The sequence below is a fragment of the Hemitrygon akajei genome, chromosome 9, assembly GCF_048418815.1.
Source record: "Hemitrygon akajei chromosome 9, sHemAka1.3, whole genome shotgun sequence".
NCBI classification, from domain to species: domain Eukaryota; kingdom Metazoa; phylum Chordata; class Chondrichthyes; order Myliobatiformes; family Dasyatidae; genus Hemitrygon; species Hemitrygon akajei.
In genome coordinates, this window is record NC_133132.1 from 105538452 (window position 1) to 105547999 (window position 9548).

Below are 9548 nucleotides of genomic sequence, written 5' to 3' on the forward strand. Positions count from 1 at the left end.
ATCAGAACACACTACACTTTCACAGTGTTCTTATGTACAGGACACTGCATATAAGCAGAGCTCTGTTTCCCTCCACGATTGCTACATTTTAGCCTAAAGCCTTCTCCCCAGTGACCAAAATCAAGTTCACCACTGTATCTACCACACTGAAGATGAGAAAATCTGCAGATGCTGGAAATCCAAGCAACACACAAGTTGCTGGAGGAACTCAGCAGGTCAGGGAGCACCTGTGGAAAAGAGTAAAGGTCTCAGCCCGGAACGTTAACTTTTACTCTTTTCCATATGTACCACACTGTTTTTTATGCCTACACACAGCGCCACATGACCAAACCTCTGGCACTGAAAATATCTCTGAGGGGTGGCACATCGGCTCGAACCATATAACTCATATAACCTAAATTAACCCTATCCGTCATCTTTGTCGATCAAATTTAATCAAAACAAATAAGCTATCTGTTCTTACTCCACAAAACCTTTTTAAACATTTAGTATCTACAACTTTTCCCTGACTAAGTTATTTTTAACTTGGTCCATGGATGCATACACAGTACAGGCACTCCTGTGATTACTCCCAAAGCCACTGTCATTCAATATAACCCTTCGGAGTAACTTTTCCTTTCTCTCACAGATTTTAATCCTAAAGCTTTCATGTATTGCTCACTATCTTTACAAAGCACTAAGAGTGCCTCATCTCTGAGAGGTCTTGTGCCCACAATATCTCCTGATGCTTTTTTCAAATCCTTAGTTAATCTAATCAGATTGATAGCAGAAACAGATCCAAGTTCAAAACTCAGTAATAACTTAAACTCTTCCGTCCTTTTATTTAAATCCCGTCTACTGCCTACATCACTGGATGATAAGCCACTACAATCTAGAATTTGCTGCTTATTTTTCCGTTTCCCAGAAACCTATTTGCCTACCTCCTTACAACTCCTATATCCCAATATCATCTCCTGTTCACTACTTCCATCTTCTTTATCACTTCCTGACATCTCCATCCTATAATCCTCCAAATCTGAATCTGATTAAGAGGAGGAGGAGCTAAAGATGGTGCCAGACTTCTTCTGTGAAACAGTTTAAATTATTTTCTTCTCTTTAATATTTTCTTCAATTCTCTTCAAGGTGGCTGGGGTCCTGTCAGGGTCTGTGATTTACAGCTGCACTCAAACTGCAGTTACTCACGGCGGTGGGTTCTCACCCAGAGCTCACTGATGGGCTCTAGATCATAGAATAGGACCATAGACCATTACAGCACAGAAACAGGCCTTTTGGCCCTTCTTGGCTGTGCCAAACCATTTTACTGCCTAGTCCCACTGACCTGCACCTGGGCCGTATCCCTCCAAACCTCTTTCATCCATATACCTGTCCAAGTTTTTCTTAAATGTCAAAAGTGAGCCCGCATTCACCACTTCATCTGGCAGCTCATTCCACACTCCCACCACTCTCTGCGTGAAGAAGCCCCCCTAATGTTCACTTTAAACTTTTCCCCCTTAACCCATGACCTCTGTTTTTTTTTCTCTCCAGGCCTCAGTGGAAAAAGCCTGCTTGCATTCACTTTATCTATACCTATCATAATTTTATACACCTCTATCAAATCACCCCTCATTCTCCTACGCTCCAGGGAATAAAGTCCTAACCTATTCAACCTTTCTCTGTAACTCAGTTTCTCAAGTCCCGGCAACATCCTTGTAAACCTTCTCTGCACGCTTTCAACCTTATTAATATCCTTCCTGTAATTAGGTGACCAAAACTGCACACAATACTCCAAATTCGGTCTCACCAATGTATTATACAACCTCATCATTACATTCCAACTCTTATACTCAATACTTTGATTTGTAAAGGCCAATGTATCAAAAGCTCTCTTTACAACCCTATCTACTTGTGACGCCACTTTTAGGGAATTATTTATCTGTACTCCCAGATCCCTCTGTTCTGCTGCACTCCTCTGTGTCCTACCATTTACCTTGTATGTTCTACCTTGGTTTGACCTTCCAAAGTGCAATACCTCACACTTGCCTGCATTAAACTCCATCTGCCATTTTTCTGCCCATTCCTCCAACTGGTCCAAATCCCTCTGCAAGCTTTGAAAACCTTCCTCATTGTCCACTACACCTCCAATCTTTGTATCATCAGCAAATTTGCTGATCTAATTTGCCACATTATCATCCAGATCATTGACATAGATGACAAATAACAATGGACCCAGCACTGATCCCTGTGGCACACCACTTGTCACAGGCCTCCACTCAGAGTAGCAATCCTCCACTACCACTCTCTGGCTTCTTCCATTGAGCCAATGTCTAATCCAATTTACTACCTCTCCATGTATACCTAGAAACTGAATCTTCCTAACTAACCTCCCATGCGGGACCTTGTCAAAGGCCTTACTGAAGTCCATGTAGGCAACATCCACTGCCTTCCCTTCATCCACTTTCCTGGTAACTTCCTTGAAAAACTCTAATAGATTGGTTAAACATGACCTACCACGCACAAAGCCATGCTGACTGTTTCTAATAAGTCCCTGTCTATCCAAATACTTGTAGATCCTATCTCTTAGTATTCCTTCCAATAATTTACCTACTACCGATGTCAAACTTACTGGCCTGTAATTTCCCGGCTTACTTTTTGAGCCTTTTTTAAACAATGGAACTACATGAGCTATCCTCCAATCCTCCAGCACCTGACCCGTGGATATCGACATTTTAAATATTTCTGCCAGGGCCCCTGCAATTTCAACGCTAGTCTCCCTCAAGGTCCGAGGGAATACCCTGTCAGGTCCTGGGGATTTATCTATTCTGATTTGCCTCAAGACAGCAAGCATCTCCTCCTCTTTCATCTGTATAATTTCCATGACCTCCTACTTATTTGCTTTGTTTCCATAGACTCCATTTCAGTTTCCTTAGTAAATACAGATGCAAAAAACCCATTTAATATCTCCCCCATTTCTTTTGGTTCCATACATAGCCGACCACTCTGATCTTCAAGAGGACCAGTGTTATCCCTTACTATCCTTTTGCTCTTGATTATGGTCTCTTTGGGAGGCTTTGCTACTGCTTGCATGACATGTCATGGGAGGGCTGATGACTTTGCTGAGGCAGGTGGGGGGAAAGGGAAGGGAAGGGGAGCAGGAGGAGGGAATGGACTTTAGGGTTCTAATGTTTTCCTGTCATTCAGTCTTTGAGGCTTTTCTTCTGTTTCATGGATGTCTGTGAAGAGTTAGAATTTCAGACTTCATTCTGTATACATTCTCTCTATAAAGTGGAACTATGGATTTCCTTTTCTGTTGCTATTGGTAAGGCTTTCTGTATAGGAGTTGCAGTTTCTGCAGGCATAACAATAAAAAATCATTTTGTTGGCTGTGAAAATCCGTTGTATTTGCAGGCATAACAATAAAATATACCTCATTGGCTGTGGAGATTCATTGATTTTACAGTTATAACAAAAAACATTTTATTTACTGTGGAGATTCCTTGAGATGTACTGGAGCACCACAAAATGCAATGTTTTTCACTTTTGATAATAACATGGACTATCTCAAATGGAAACTTAATTTTGTTGTCAATATTCCTTATCAACTAATAAGTAGTTGGGGTATCATTGTAGCATAGTGGTTAATGTGGCATTATTACAACTCGGGCTGTCAGAGTACCAAGTTCAATTCTGTTAAGAAAGTTTGTGCATTCATTCCATGAACAGATGGGTATCTTCAGGGGTGCTCCAGGTTCCTCCCACAGTCCAAAAACTTAATGGTTAGATCATTGTAACTTGTCCTGTGATTAGACTAGGGTTAAATTGGCAGGTTGATGGGCAGTGCAGATCAGCGCACTGGAAGGGTCTGTTCTGCACTGTATCCCTAAATAAAAACAAACTAAAAGTGGGCCATTTCACATTAATGCTTCTATTTTTAAGAACATATTAATTACCTTCTAAGTATGAGTTTTCAGTACAAATGAATAAAAGCTGTCAGACCGAACAATATTTTGGATCAGTCATTTTTGGATTTTAAAAGTTGCTCGACCTGCAGTCCACTTCTATTAGTTTCTTTAGTTGTTCTTTCAGTATTTACAGATGGTACTTCTTCTTCTCCTTCCCTCTCCTTCTATTCCCCCTACCTCTACCCTCTTACCTCTTCTCACTTGCCTGTCACCTCCTCCTGGTGCCCCTCTTCCTTTTCTTTCTCTCATGGTCCATTCTCGGCTCCTATCAGATTTCCTCTTCTCCAGTCCTTTATTTTTTTCCACCTATTAACGCCCAGCTTCTTACTTCATTCGCCACCCCCACCACCTTCCAGCTTGTCCTCTTTTCACGCCCCCAACTTTCTTATTCTGGCTTCTTCCCCCTTCCTTTCCGGTCCTGATGAAGGGTCTCAGCCAGAAACATGGACTCTTATTCATTTCCATGGATGCGGCCTGTCCTGCTGAGTTCCTCCAGCATTTTGTTTGTGTTGCTCTGGACTTCTAGCATCTGCAGAATCTCTTGTGTTTATGATGGTGCTTTTTGTTTCCATTGTCTCTTTGGATCTGGAGGATCCCATTGGGAGAGTTTCAGACTGCAGGTCACAATAAAGCCGCAGTTGTTTTCACTAAGGTGTACAGGTTATGTGACCTGTGCGGAAAGCGAGACCTCAGCTTGGAAACTCTTGCAGGTGCACGGTGTAACATTATAGCCCAAAGAATTATTAATTGAATAGGTTAATATGAAGAATGTAACCAAAAACCGGTCATTAATCTATTTAAATGTTTGAAATTGTAGGAAAGTGTAAATTCTGTCGCAGGTAATCTGAAGAAAGGTTGCTGTTAGAAGCACATTGTTTTCTGTCAATCACTGGAAACGTTTGCACTTCCCTGAATGGCGTTTGGAAGCTTGCTGACGGAGTGTAGGATGTTTTCAAGGAGCTCTAAAGAGAGGTTGTCAGAGTCATGATGAACTGTTCCACGCACACCTGCTCTCGCTCTCTACAAACCAATAAGTGCTCCTGGAGAGAGAATATTTGTAATAACTCATATTACTTCCAAAACAGGAGACGCTAATGAAAAGATGTGTTAAGAACTGCAGACAGTTTGGTGGAGAGGAATCCTCAACCTTTGAACCCAGTGTAGTTAAGCAACAATTAGGTATTTATCTCAGGATTCAAGATTTCAGATTTAAGATTGTTTCATATCATTTCCAGTACACAATTGTAAAGGAGAATGGATCGGATGCAGACAAACAAAACACAACAAGATAAAGAGCCCAACAATTAAAAAAGTACAACAAATATAAACAATAAAATAGGTTATATACTTAAATTGATTGTGCATTATGTCCATAAAATGATGCTAGGCACAGGAGTGTCTATACATAAGGTGACCTTGCAGGAAATGGTAAAGTAGTGCTGGTGGGGGATGTGGTGGGGTGGGTTAGTGGGTGGAGGTGTTGATCAGCCTTACTGCTTGGGGAAAGTAACTGTTTATAAGTCTGGTGGTCCTGGTGTGGATGCTATATAAACTCTCCCTGATGGGAGTAGGACAAATAGTCCATGAGCAGGGAAGGTGGGATCCTTCATGATGTTCCTTGCTCTTTTTCTGGCACCTTTCTGAAAACTTCTCTGTGAAGGTGGGTAAGCTGGTGCTGGTGAAATGTTGGACAGTTTTGACTACCTGGTGTAAGGCCTTCCTGTCTGTCACAGTGCAGTTTCCATAACTAACGGTGATGCAGCATCTTAAAATATTTTCTACTGTGCTTCTGTTGAAGGAGGTGAGTATAGATGTGTATAGTCCAGCTCTCTTCAGCCTCCTCAGAAATAGGGTGGCACGGTAATGTAGTGGTTAGCACAATGCTTTACAGTATAGGCAACCTGCATTCAGTTCCTTCTGCTGCCTCTAAGGAGTATATACATTCTCCCAATGACTGCATGGATTTCCTTCGGGTGCTCCAGTTTCCTCCCACTGTCCAAAGACATACTGGTTGGTAGGTTAATTGGTTGGTAGGTTAATTCTATGAGGCAGAATAGCACTAATTCCACTAAAAGAAAAGTATGTGTTTTTTTTATGCAAATGTATTAAAGTTGATTGCATCAATGAAACAATATTCATTTGAAGTTATGCACCATTGTAGTTCAGCTAAACAGAGTTCAACCCAAAAAGGTAAGCTCTAATAATTCATAGAGTTATTCAACACTACAGCATAGAAACAGGCTCTCTGACCCATCTAGCCCTTCCAAACTATTAATCTGCCTAGTCCCATCGATCTGCACCTGGACCATAGCTCTCCACACCCCTCCTATCCACATACCTATCCTAATTTCTCTTAAATATTGAAAACAGGCCCATATTGACTACTTCTGCTGGCAGCCTGTTTCACACTCTCACCATCCTCTGAGTGAAGAAACACCCCCTCAGTTTACCCTTAAACAGTTCACCTTTCATCCTTAACCCATGACCTCTAGTTGTTATCTCACCCAACCTCAGTGGAAAAAAGCCTGCTTGCATTTAACCTGTCTATATGCCTCATAATTTTGTATACTTCTAGCAAATCTCCCCTCATTTTCCTACACTCCAGGGAATAAAGTCCTGGCCTATTCAACCTTTTCCTATAACTCAGGCTATCAAGTCCTTGCAACAGCCTTGAAAATTTTCTCTGCACTCTTTCAATCTTATTGATATCTTTCCAGTAAGTAGGAGACCAGAACTGCAAACAATACTCCAAATTAGGTCTCACCAAAGTCTTATACAACTTAAACATAACATCCCATCTCCAAACTCCAACACTCCGAGCTGTAATAGCATTGCGCCTCACAGGACCTGAGAGCATGGCAAGTTCCTCACAGTAGAGTACCCAATCTCTGACCTTCTCTTCTAACAAGGATGAACACAACAGATTCTGCAGATGCTGTGAATCCAGAGCAAAACACAGAGACAATGCTAGAGGAAATTGGGTCAGGCTGCATCTGTGGAGAAGAATAACCAGTTGACATTACAGGCCAAGACATCAGATGCTGCCTTGACATTAGACAGCAGCTCGATGCATAAAGGCATGCAGATATGGCTAAGAGGTTTAATTGTTGTTCATCCCAAACATCAGAATGGGGAAGAAATGTGACCTAAGTGACTTAGAACATGGTGCCAGAAGGGTTGGTTTGAGTATCTGCGAAACTGCTGATCTCCTGGGATTACACACAACAGTCTCTAGAGTTTACAGAGAATGGTGCAAAAACTCAAAAAAAAAACTTCCAGTGAGCAGCAGTTCTGTGGGTAAAAAAGCCTTGTTAATGAGGGAGGAGAATGGCCAGACTGGTTCAAACTGATAGGAAGGCAAGTGTAACTCAAATAACCACATGTTACAACAGTGGTGTGCAGAAGAGCATCTTTGTAGGCACATGGATGGGCGACAACAGCAGAAGATTGCTAACATACTCCTGGTGGCCACTTTATAAGGTACAGGGAGGTACTGAATAAAGAAGCCACTGATTGTATATTGTAATATATTGTAAACTATGTAATTTGCACAATTTCTAAGAAAGTCATTGCCTCAATCTTAAAACAAAAATGAGCCATAATGCAATATACTCTCCAATTTGACCTGAAAACCCATTAAAAAAAATCATTCTTAGCACTAATTCTTGAACGCCCCGTGTCCAGTGTACTGTTTTCCAAGACACTGATGAAAGCTTTGGTATATCTTTTTACAGCATCAGTGTACAGCTTAAAAGGAGGATAAAAAGATTTGCTGACAAAGAGACAGAGACACCATGAGGGATGCACAGAAAATAAATGTAAATAGTCTGTAATATTGGCGCAATTTCTAAAGCTGGCATTCTTCCCAGGGTAAGTGAAGTGAGTGTATGTTACCTCACAGGTAAATAAAGGCAGCTGCTCTTCATTTAGATCAAGGAATCCTATCCATTTAGAAAGGATGGGTGGAATTATACACTGTCCTTACTTAGCCCCTAACTTCTAACGAAGTGTGATACAAAGCACAGACCGCATTATTAACCAAGTGAAAGTCATAGTCATACTGCTAGCTCTAATTGATTGCCAACATCTAGAGTTGCAGGGGGATGGGAACAGATAATGGAGTGATTGCAGAGAAAGATGTTGTTAAGCCTACATCCAAAGTCAGAAATCAAAAGGTCGAGCATGGTGGGACCATTGTTCTGAGCTACATATTTTTCAATGCAAGCAGTATTGTAGGTAAGGTGGATGAGTTTAGGGCATGGATCAGCATTTGGAATTATGTCAGTGTAGCCATTAGTGAGACTTGGTTGCAGGAGGGACAGAACTGGCAGCTCAATGTTCCAGGGTTCCGTTGTTTAGACATGATAGAGTGGGGGGATTAAAGGGGGATGGGTGGCATTACCAGTCAGGGAAAAGGTCACGGCAGTGCTCAGTCAGGACAGACAGGAGAACTCGTCTTGTGAGGCTTTATAGGTAGAAGTGATGAATGAACGGTAAGGTTGTTATAGAGGTGGTTTTAATTTTCCACATATTGACTGGGCTTCCCGTACTGGAAAAGGGCTGGATGGGAAACAATTTGTCAAATGTGTTCCGGAAAGGTCCCATAATCCCAACTAGAAAGAGTGTGATATTAGATCTTCTATTAGAGGATGAGACAGGGCAGGTGACAGAAGGTTATGTAGAGGAACACTCTGTACCTAGTGATCATAATGACATTTGTTTCGAGGTAATGTGTCAGAATAAAAGGAAAGGATAACAGGTTTAGGAGAGATATTGAGGCCCTAGTTAAGAAAAGGAGGTGCATAACAGGTAGGAACAGATAAGGTACTTGAGGAATATAAGAAATGCAAAAGAATGTTTAAGAAGGAAGTCGGGAGGGCTTATAGAAGGCAAGAGGTTGCTCTGGCAGACAAGGTGAAGGAGAATCCCAACGGATATCTACAGATATATTAAGAGCAAATGGATAGCAAGGGCCAAAGTAGGTCCTCTGGAAGATCAGAATGGTAATCTATGCGTGGATCTGAAATTATGGAGGAGATATTAAATGGATTTTTGCATCTATATTTACTCGGACTTAGACATAGAGTCTATAGATGAGAAGCATTGCAGCAGCAAGATCATGGATCCTATGCACATTACAGGAGAGGAGGTGCTTGCGGTCTTGAGGCAAATTAGGGTGGATAAATCCCAAGGGCCTGACAAGGTGTTCCCTTGGACCCTGTGGGAGGCAAGTACAAAAATTGTAGGGGCCCTAGTAGAGATATTTAAATCATCCTTAGCAACAGATGAGGTGCTGGAGGATTGGAGGATAGCTAATGTTGTTCTGTTGTTTAAGAAAGGCTTTAAGAATAAGCCAGGAAATTATAAACTGATGAGCCTGACATCAGTTGTTGGAAAGTTATTGGAAGGTATTCTAAGACAATGGATATATGAATATTTGGATAGACATGGACTGATTAGGGATAGTCAATTTGGCTTGGTAGGTTTTGTCTAATCAAACTTACAGAATTTTTCGAGGAAGTTGTCAGGGAAGTTGATGAAGGCAAGGCAGTGGATGCTGGCTGCATGGACTTTAGCAAGGCTTTTGACAAAGTTCAGTATAGAAGGTTG